Here is a 10,256-nt window from a genome sequence, read left to right on the forward strand (position 1 = left end):
TTACTGTATCTGTGTAGGTTTAGAAATGTGTTGGTCTGAATAAGTCGGAGAGCTACTGCATTTTCAGTGCTGAGCCTTCTGTGAGGCCGAGGATGAATCCTGCGGTTGAGTCGCTGGATCTCGAGTCGGTCGCAGTAATTGGACGGGAGGGGCATGAAGGTAAAGGGTGGGGATTGATGAGACGATTGGTCTTGCCCCGCTCGGTTGATTAGTGGTCGAGCTAGGGCGTTCGCCCTTTCGTTCCCCTCCAGACCCGCGTGGCCCGGCGTCCACGTGATTTGATGGTATCCTTGCAGTCTCGGGCCTAGAATCTGAGCCGCCAGCAGCGGTGTTCGTCCGTTGGTAAAGTTATGGCAGGCCTGTTGCGAGTCGGTAACGACATGGACTTCCCTGCCTACCCTGTCTTCTTGCTTTATTACCAGCGCCACGACTATGATCTCAGCCGCAGCTGGGCTCTCTGCTCTTACGGAGGCCGCGAGGGTCAAGGAGTGGTCCCTCCCGTTCACGGCGGCTACCGCGAAGAGGTCCCCTACAGGGTACGCCGCCACGTCCACGTACGTTACGTACGGGTCACCCTTGAATTGTCGGCGCTGCCTGTCGACGCGAGCCTTGCGTCGTCCTTCATGGAGTTCATGACTCATGTGCTTCGGTATCGGGTTCGCCTTGATCTTGCCTCTGACCTCAAGCGGGAGTGATCGTTGCCCATCGAAGGCACGGAGCTCCGTTGCCGTTCCGGTCCGGTGAAGGATGGCTCTGCCCGCCGCCGTGTTCTGTAGCCTGGCCTTTTGCGAAGCCATAACCCCGCCCGACAGCTCAGCGTAGGTGTTGTGGATCCCGAGGGCCGCTAACTTCTCGTTTGAGGTGGTGACAGGGAGACCCAGGGCCGTTTTGTACGCGCCTCTGATGATGGCATCGACTTGTTCTTGGTCGCGTTTGTTTAGCGAGTGGTAGTGGAGCCCTGCGTTTAGCAGTTCTAGCCAGTTTCATAAATGGAATAAGAATGGAGCAGGTACACGACTGGACCCAAGTGCTCATTCGACTTGTCTGAAGAAAAAAAAAAGAAGAAAGAAACGAATTGGGCAGAACTCATTTATGGTGACTCGCCAAGTATGCGAATAGCCGAAACACGTGATGTATAATGTGTTTATTACAGCCGGGCGCCTCTATCATGCTTCTTTCCGGATCGTCATCATCATCATAATCATCATCATCAGCCTATTTTATGTCCACTGCAGGTCGAAGGCCTCTCCCTGCGAGCTACAATTACTCCTGCCCTGCACCAAGCGATTCCAACTAGCGCCCGCGAACTTCCTAATTTCATCACGCCACCTAGTTTCCTGCCGTCCTCGACTGCGCTTCCCTTCTCTTGGCAACCATTCTGTAACCATAATGGTCCACCGGTTATCTAACCTGCGCATTACATGACCTGCCCAGCTCCATTTTTTCCCTCTTAATGTCAATTAGAATACTGGCTATACCCATTTGCTCTCTGATTCAAACCGCTCTCTTTCTGTCTCTTAATGTTATGCCTAGCATTCGTTCCATCGCTTTTTGCGCAGTCCTTATAGAACTGTGCACGGGCCGCAATTCCGAGCCCGCACCCGGCCCGGCCCCTACACTACCACAGGCGGCCCGGTCCGGCCCGACGCTAAAGAAGCCTGAGTTCACCTACCTCGGCCCGGCTCGGCCTTAGGTCGGGTCAAGGCCCGGCCCGGGCCCGGTCCGGCCTGCGGTAAGGCGACGTCGACACAAAAAGAAACAATATCAGGAAAATCAGTTTACTTAAATGACCTTATAATGTTGAACTCTTGCATTCCATATGACAAAATCGTGAATATATACAGATGTAGCTTGCGCATAGAATTGTTATTCTAAGCTATTGTGCAAAAACAACAAGTTGTCCATTGATGAAGGGTTAAGGCAAGTCCTGCATTATGGATCCGGCAGGGCTGAAGTTTCGTTCACTGCTTGAACTGGTGGCCGGAATGGCTAATAGCCTCTTAGCAAGAACAGCAAGTTTGGGTACGTGGCTTCCGGGCCGGGTCCGGGCTTTCGGGCCGGCCCGAGCCCGTGCACAGCTCTAGTCCTTAACTTGTCCTCAAGCTTCCTTGTCTGTCTTTCTGCCCATAGTTTATGCCCAAGTTTCTGCCCCATATGTCAGCACCGGTAAAATGCACTGATTGTACACCTTCCAGGCAGGTACCCATGGGGGGGGGGGCGGAGGCCCGGGGGGCTCCCCCCCCCTTTCCCGTCCACGCTACCACTCCTCGCACACATTCCTAAAGCGCAGCGAAATTAATCTTGAGACTAGACAGCTTTTGGCGGTCAACATTTTGCTGCCTTTTTCACTCCTTTTGGACGGTGGTATTTATCGGCATTTCCTGGGGTGTCAAGGTCAGTTTTCTCATCGATTCGGTGCCCGTGTGATTAACTCGAGGTGCGTTCAGTTGTCACCGTCTATTCAACAGTCGCGTGCATCGCTGTTGCTTCGTTAGTTCAACCTTCTTTGTTTAGACTGATCTAGGGACCAGGAGAGGGATTCGGTTCGTAGTCTACTGGACTGTATGCTCGTGGAACGAGTTGCGGCCGGAAAAAAACGCCAGTTCCGTTTAACTTTTCCTTTTGCTTCATTATTTCCTTGAGTGACGGCTCACCGCGACGCTGGCATATCCTCGGAACGATGTACCTGTGATACAGGTTAGATAAGGTGGAATAAAATCATGCGAAGCAGCGTCCATCATCAGACCCTGCAATAGCCGCTAAACCATATAAGAAATATGACTGTCACCCGTTACCTCGTCTGGTTTTGCCCTACTTGTACAGCACTTTTCATGGAAAATTGGCCACGGGAAGCAAAAGTCGCAAGGAGTTGAGAAATTAAGCGATCTACTAGGGGAGAGAGCCGAGGCAACAGCCAAACAGGAAGGAAAAGCGACAAATTGAACCGTCGTTTGTGAAAATATTTATGGATCAGCGTATTTTTATTTAAAAAGGAAGCAGAGAAAACGCCGCCGGAAATGGACAAGGATTCCGTGTGTTTTTAATGACGCTTCTACCGTTATCAGTCTAACCGCATGAGGTAGCCAGTTCTCTGCTGTGCTTATGTAGGTGTTTTTGTAACCTTCCGCTGTGGGCGCAGTACGTCTAGAACCGCAGCGTCCTGCGCTCTACGCGGTTAATTGTACGGGACTGGCGGCCATGCATTGTAACGCAACTTCCCAAATAACAATACGAGTCGGTTTTGGCACTTAACTTGGTAGAGCAGTAAACGAGGGATCCAAAAGAAGTTTAATTGTTTCGCAAATTTATATTTCTCTATCATTCTTGCAGAGCTAATTAAGGTAAACGCCACTACAAATCTTTATTTTACACTTTCGCTTGTTTTCTTGTTCTTGGCAGTGTGCTTCCGGCGCTTCTTTCCTGCGCGAGTCCATTTGATGTGGTTCCTTGTTTGCAAAGTAAAAAAGAGGTCCATCTCACAGGCGTACCTGTGAAATACATCTTATTTCATTTCTCTTTTGCGGATTTACGCGTTTTTAATGCGAAGGGTGGGCATTATTGACAATTGTACTGGTAAAGGTACCCCTGCCCCTCATTTGTATAGAAAATTTACGCTGGGTTGCTCCCCTCCCGCGAAAAAAATATCGTGGGTACGTGTCTGACGCCTTCCATATATAGGCGGCCTCGCAAAGTCCAGACGTGGCCTTCGAGGTGAGTGACGCGACGGCGCAAGCGAACCGAAAATTATTCATTTTCACCGCGGGCATCCGTGGAGCAGCGTGATAATAAGTGTCGGGTCGCTGTGCTCCAGGAACCCGTCTGAAGCGTGTTCGACGCCGCCGAGGAGCGGTAAAGTTTTAAACGATTTCCTTTTCATTGAACAGCGTCGTGAAATAGGTTATGCCGCACTTCTAGACTGCACCGTGCCTTCGAGATCAGCCCACACTGTTTCTTAAACTGCACTATCTTCAATGTCGACTCACATTTTTAGACCGCACTATCTTCAGGATTGACCCGTATTTTCGGCTGGATCATATATAAAGTTACACTGCCAAAAGAGAAAAAAAAAAGCTAGTCGGAGACCACAAAGAATGCTCTTCGCATTAAAACACTGTTGGAACTTAAGGGTCCTGTGTGCAGCACCTACAAACACGTACACTCATGACATGGGTCATGGTTGCACTCAGTGTCGAGGAGGGACAACTGAGCATGCGAAACACGGCCTGGATTGTTCATTGCCCATCTGTGAACAACCATGCCTGTTATCGAGACGTGTGCGAAGAAATCTATATTTTTGTTCCTTGCGTGCGTACTGCTGGCACGCATACGATAACTAAGAAGCGGTGTCCCGCATTTTTGTGAACCCCGGTGCTTCAAGATGGGGGAGGGGGGGGGGTGAGGAGGGAGTGCGGTCCCACCTCAGTTATTTTAAGGAGGGGCTCGATCCCCCCCCTCGGCAGGTCATCTGTTGCATAGCGGCACCCATTCTACAAGCGCTGGAGGTGATTTTACTACCCGTAGTGCCTTGTGCGGGGCAACTCATTTTTTAAAATAATGATTTATTCGCGATTAATCTGTTGATATGGCGTGAGGAAAAACATGAAAGCCGGTATTGTTGTACAGCTGCATGTCATTTCCACCGATGCACTACGTGATGGTCATCACCCTTGTTCGACTAAGATTCTTGGCACAGCACACTGTTTCATGAAACACCTCGGCATGAAGCTACCTGCACTTCAATTTGTGAAGTTACCAGTTCATTTTTATTCTTTTAGTTCTGCATTATGAGTGCTGTGTTATACCAGACAGATGCGTGTTGTCCGCTTTTGTAGGTAAGTAGGAGTGAAACCTGAGTGAGTGAGTGAGTGAGTGAGTGAGTGAGTGAGTGAGTGAGTGAGTGAGTGAGTGAGCGAGCGAGTAAATGAGTGAGTGAGTGAGTGAGTGAGTGAGTGAGTGAGTGAGTGAGTGAGTGAGTGAGTGAGTGAGTGAGCGAGTGAGCGAGTAACTGAGTGAGTGAGCGAGTGAGTGAGTGAGGGCAGACTATTAGAAAACAAGGTATTGACGGGTGACCTTCTGGTAAGGCAGCCACGAGCCCCTGGGCCCGGGCGGCTTCTTCAGCTCCCTTGACGACCTTGGCCTGCAGGTCAGGGTCGGAACTGAGCAACACGGCCTCCCACTGCCCAGTATTACTTACTTCGTGATTCGTGTGATTTTCCGCTGGGCACGACCACATAATGTGGAACAGATCCGTTTTTTTTTTTTTTTGTACAACGGCTACATCTATTAGGGTATTGGTCCGGGTGGTAGTAGTAATAGGCTACGGGGTTGGGGTAGGTAAAACATATTGTTATAGTTCCAAAGGTTGTCAGTGAAGCTAGGCAATTAACGGTTTGTGTTGAGGCTAGACTTATTTGCTTTGAATTCACGTATCTTTACCCCTTTACCTCCCCAGCTTTTTTATTGAAGATAATGTTTCCAAAATGCCAATTTCTTTCTAAGTGCTTGATTGAATCGGCTCATTAAGTAAATGCCCCAATACACTCAGAATACTATATTTATTTATAGAGCACCCATAAAATTGCATTTATTTCTGGAGAAAGTTGGCTTCACTGCACTGCTTGATGTTGGCTTTTTCAGCGCCAGTAAAGTTAACAAAATGTGAACGTCCCAAACACAACCTAAGTGTCCCGTGAGTGTTGTGACGAAGCCGACTGTCAAGTAGAACCACATTTAGTCATGCAGGATGGCCCTAGCTAGAACAGCACACATTAAACCCAGTATCAGAAGGAGTGCTAGTACGAAATAAAAACGTTGTGCGCCTATTTTTTGACCTCTTTCACGGCCGAATCCTGTGAGTCAACGCTTCACTATATATATATATATATTCATTTTATTTCAGCATTACGGTACATTACAGCATGTACAAAAATGCTGGGGGAACAGACTAAACGCCAGAAGCTTGACGGGGTCTGTATCCGATAGTTGCACTTTCATAGGGGCAACAGGAAATGTTCTTATGCGATAAGCTTGCAATGCCAAAACTATACGTTTGAAAAATAAAAATAAATGTGTTTAAATTAACATCAAAATGGAAATACTTTACTTTTATGCACGACATCATAATCTATGAAAACTTGGAGGAACATTTCATCACAATATCAAAAATTAACAGCAGCAGCATTACAGACAACAATGCTGGTTGTTTAAAAGAGTAGGCAATGTATATGCAATCATTTGTTGGCCATAGTTAGTGCGGGTCCGTGGTGTAAACCAAAAAGTGATTTCGCGCGTGTCATAAGCATGCATTCTTTCAGTCAAATTAGCAAGTTCTTTCAAGCACAGATTGTGTGTTTTAATGCCTTGTTTGTAGCGTGTCATTAGTAGAGAATCGTACAAGTCGACAACAGGTATTACGTTTAGGTTTTTACAGATGGGCCCTGTGTGTGCGTTATACGGAGCATTGGCAATCAAACGGACAGCCTTTTTCTGTAATCTAGAAAGCCTCAGAATGTTCGAAATTGTGGTGGTTCCCCAGACAAGGTAGCAATAGCACAGTCTTGAAAAAAAAAAAGTTAATTATACAACAACAGCTTTACTTTCTCAGGCAAAAGAAAACGTGCGCGCCATAATATACCAAGCGAGCGAGAAAGGCTGGAACAAACAGAATCAGACTGCGAATCCCAGGACATGTCTTCACTAAAGAGTACGCCAAGACATTTCATAGCAGGAACCACCTCCATTTTTGATGTGCCAAGACAAAGCGCTAAATCAAAGTTGACTTTCTTGTTTTTAGCTCTAAATAAAATTGCTTTTGTTTTTTGACGTATTTATGGTTAGCGAGTTGTTCACACGTGTGCAGTTTCGCGAGTACGTTATTTGCGCTGGATTGAATTTCCAATAAATCTGATCCTAAAAAAAATAAGCTAGTATCGTCAGCATAAGCTATAAATTGGGTATTTTCATCTATTCTTACTACGTCATTAATATATACATTAAAAAGTAGAGGCCCTAGGATGCTTGCCTGCGGTACTCCGCTGTTTAGGGATCGAAAGCTTGATTTATAGTTATTAAGTTGCACCTGCTGCTGGCGATTACTCAAGTAGATTTGCATAAGTGTGTAAAATGCTCCTCGGAATCTATAATGCTCTAGCTTTTTTAAAAGTGTGGTATGATTAATCCGATCAAAGGCTTTCGAATAGTCTATAAATATTCCAAGTATATAAAGTTGACGCTCGAAACCATCTAATATGATTTCTTTTTGAAAAAGTAACGCGGACTCCGTGGAACGTTTTTTACTAAAACCGAATTGGAACGGAGTTATGATGTTATGGCGACTCAAGAAACTGTTCATTCTTACGTGAATCAACTTTTCAATAGCTTTGGAAAAAATGGGTAGTATGGAAAAAGGCCTGTAGTTTGATACATTATTTCTGTCACCGCCTTTGAAAACAACGGTGACTTTAGCAACTTGTAACTGTCTCAGGAAATCGCCAGAAGAAAACATTAGATTGATCACATGTGTTAGGGCTGGGGCAATGATGTCAAGCACGTACTTGACCGGTCGAATTTGTAGACCATCACGGTCGGCGCAGTAGCTATTTTTGGGGAACGAGAACACTGCTAAAACTTCTGGCTGGGAGACGGGAAACAAATACGCAGAGTCACGTGTTCTCGAAGGCATAGATTCCATGCAGGACGTATTATGAACACTGCTTGCGACAGAGTCAAAGAAATTGTTAAAAAGGTCAGCTAGCTTACAGCCAGTGAAAGTATCGTTACTTAATTTGATCTTAGTGGGACCAGTGTTTTCTTTAGAATAACCTTCCAAGAAGGAATTTAGCCTTTTGCAGATAAGTTCCGGTTTTCTAGATACTTCGTGATTAAATAAGTTATAAAAGTATCGTTCTTTTTGTCTGCGCAAAAAGACTATTTGTCTTATTCCGATCTTTCTTAAACGCTTGCAAATCGGAGGCGCTTTTTGTCCTAAGGAACGTTTGAAACTGCATTTTTATCGATGATAGCTTTCAAGCATTCCGAAGTAAGCCATGGCTTTCTTGCCTTAAGGGGACGGGTCTTTTTGATATAAGGAAAACTTTCGGTGAAGGCTGTTTTAATTTTGTCTATTAGTAGTTCATACGCATGAGTAGCGTTACCACTGCCATAGATGGAGCGCCAGTCTGTAGTTAATAAAATTAAACGAAAACGCTGCAATGTCTCTTGGTTTACGTTACGGTATGTGACAGAACTTTCATGTTTGTTTTTTGAGTGTGGTTTGTTAAATCTTTGTATTATGTATATGGACAAATGGTCACTAATATGTGATCCGAGAACTCCTGAGTCAATTGTCTGATTTTGACAGTTTGTGATAAAAGCATCAGTACATGTTGGTGCACTTAACTGTATACGTGGCGGTTGTTTTATCACATTTACCAACGCATTTACTTCGAACATTTCCGTAAGTTGTGCCTATGGGACTGAGTTGCTCAAAAAAATCAATGTTAAGATCACCTCCCAAGATTAGTTTGTAATTATTGTCGTTAATCCAAGCAAGAAATTAGTCTAAAAAAGATAAAAATGAAGGTAGTGTCCCTCCAGCTGGGCGATACGTAACCGATGAAATACCATATTTGCACTTTACCGTAAGAATTTCATAATCATCTGCAATTCAAGAATAATTTTAGAGCAGTTCGCTTTCAAATCTGTCTTGAACCATTAACGTAAGACCCGACGATTCAGAAAGTAAGACTTATAACCAGGCAACTTGAGTACATCCAGTTCATTTGTATACCAAGTTTCGGTCATCATAACTACGTCAAAACAAAATTTAAAACTTTCCATAAAAGTTGTGATGACGTCTTCTTTGTTCCGGGCCGACTGGGCATTAATATGAAGAGCTGAAACATGGCTGCTAACAGAGACAGGTATACTTAAATGACTTGGCAATTTAAAATTCGGATCCGTCATTCAAGACGGGAATTTAAAAAAAAAAATGTGCGAGGGAAAGCTAATGACGAACACCTGCCTGCTGCAGGTGCTCATCTATCTTCACTAGGTCAGCGACACATGTTATTTGAAGCGCATTCGAAGACTCAGTCCTTCTTGCGAATATTTTACCATCTGTGGTCCACACAAACCGCCATCTCTTTTCCTTCTTTTTCTCAATGGTCATGGCAAGCAACTTTGTGAGCTGTGGACAAAGATGTTCATTTATATATATGGGTGACTTGCCAGAACAGCCGATGTCAGCCACGGAAGGACGCAGCTTTCGTGCCTTGCGAAGAAAAGAGTCGCGTTCTGACCTGCTTTTGAATTGAAAAATGATTGGCGGCCAGCTATCCTTTGAACGAACACGGTGGCACACATCGATTTCGTTTTTCGCGATGGGTTGATTTATCGCATTTCCAAGCACGTCAAGCAGTTGAAACAAGTTTTCATTTGCAGCAAGTGGTACATTCTTCAGTTCAATGTTTTTGTTACGGGAATACTGTTCTAGCGTGATCATTCTGTTGTCAGTGTCAGAAACCTGGTTCTTTAGTTCCACATAATCCTTCATGAGTGCCTGATTTCGAGTTCTAAGTTCCCGATTTTCTTCCTGCAATTTTTCACAGTGGCCAGTCATGTCTTCAAACTTTTTCTTGAAAAACTCGAGGCTTTTTGTCATCTCGCGATGTTGATTTCTGAGCTCTCTATCAAGAGCCGAACAAGTGTCCTGAAATTCTTTCCGGAAATCCTCGACAAGCTTCTCTATATCGTCAGACTTATTTCTAGGCGACATTGCTCACAAAATAAAAAAAGAAAGAAAGAAAAGCACTGTGGCAGCAACGGCAGCAGAGGCAAGTCGCGGGTGTCAGAATAGGCAAATAGGAATGTGACTAACCTGTAATATTTCAAAATCGTGTTTTAGCGGACATGCGTCAGATGCTGCCGCCACCGCCAAAGTGCGCAGGAAAACGGTTTTCGGGACTTGATATAGCCACTGGTCCAGGGGCGCTCCGCAAAGTGCGTTGATAGCGGAGCTATGGCAGGGAAATCCATGCGATGATACGGGCTCGCAGCATCGGCAATCAGGCTGCAAGTGGCAGAAAAAACCGGGGGTAAAGTTGAATGCTTGAAACTGGGGTAGGCCAAAGATGGGGCACCACAGTCTTGCGACGAGCGCCCGAGGATTCCACGGGTAAAATTTGTAGACGAGGCAGAAGTCACCGTACCTGTAATATTTCAAAATCGTGTTTTAGCGGACATGCGTCAGATGCTGC

This window comes from Dermacentor variabilis, chromosome 9 (assembly GCF_050947875.1).
Source record: "Dermacentor variabilis isolate Ectoservices chromosome 9, ASM5094787v1, whole genome shotgun sequence".
Taxonomy (NCBI): domain Eukaryota; kingdom Metazoa; phylum Arthropoda; class Arachnida; order Ixodida; family Ixodidae; genus Dermacentor; species Dermacentor variabilis.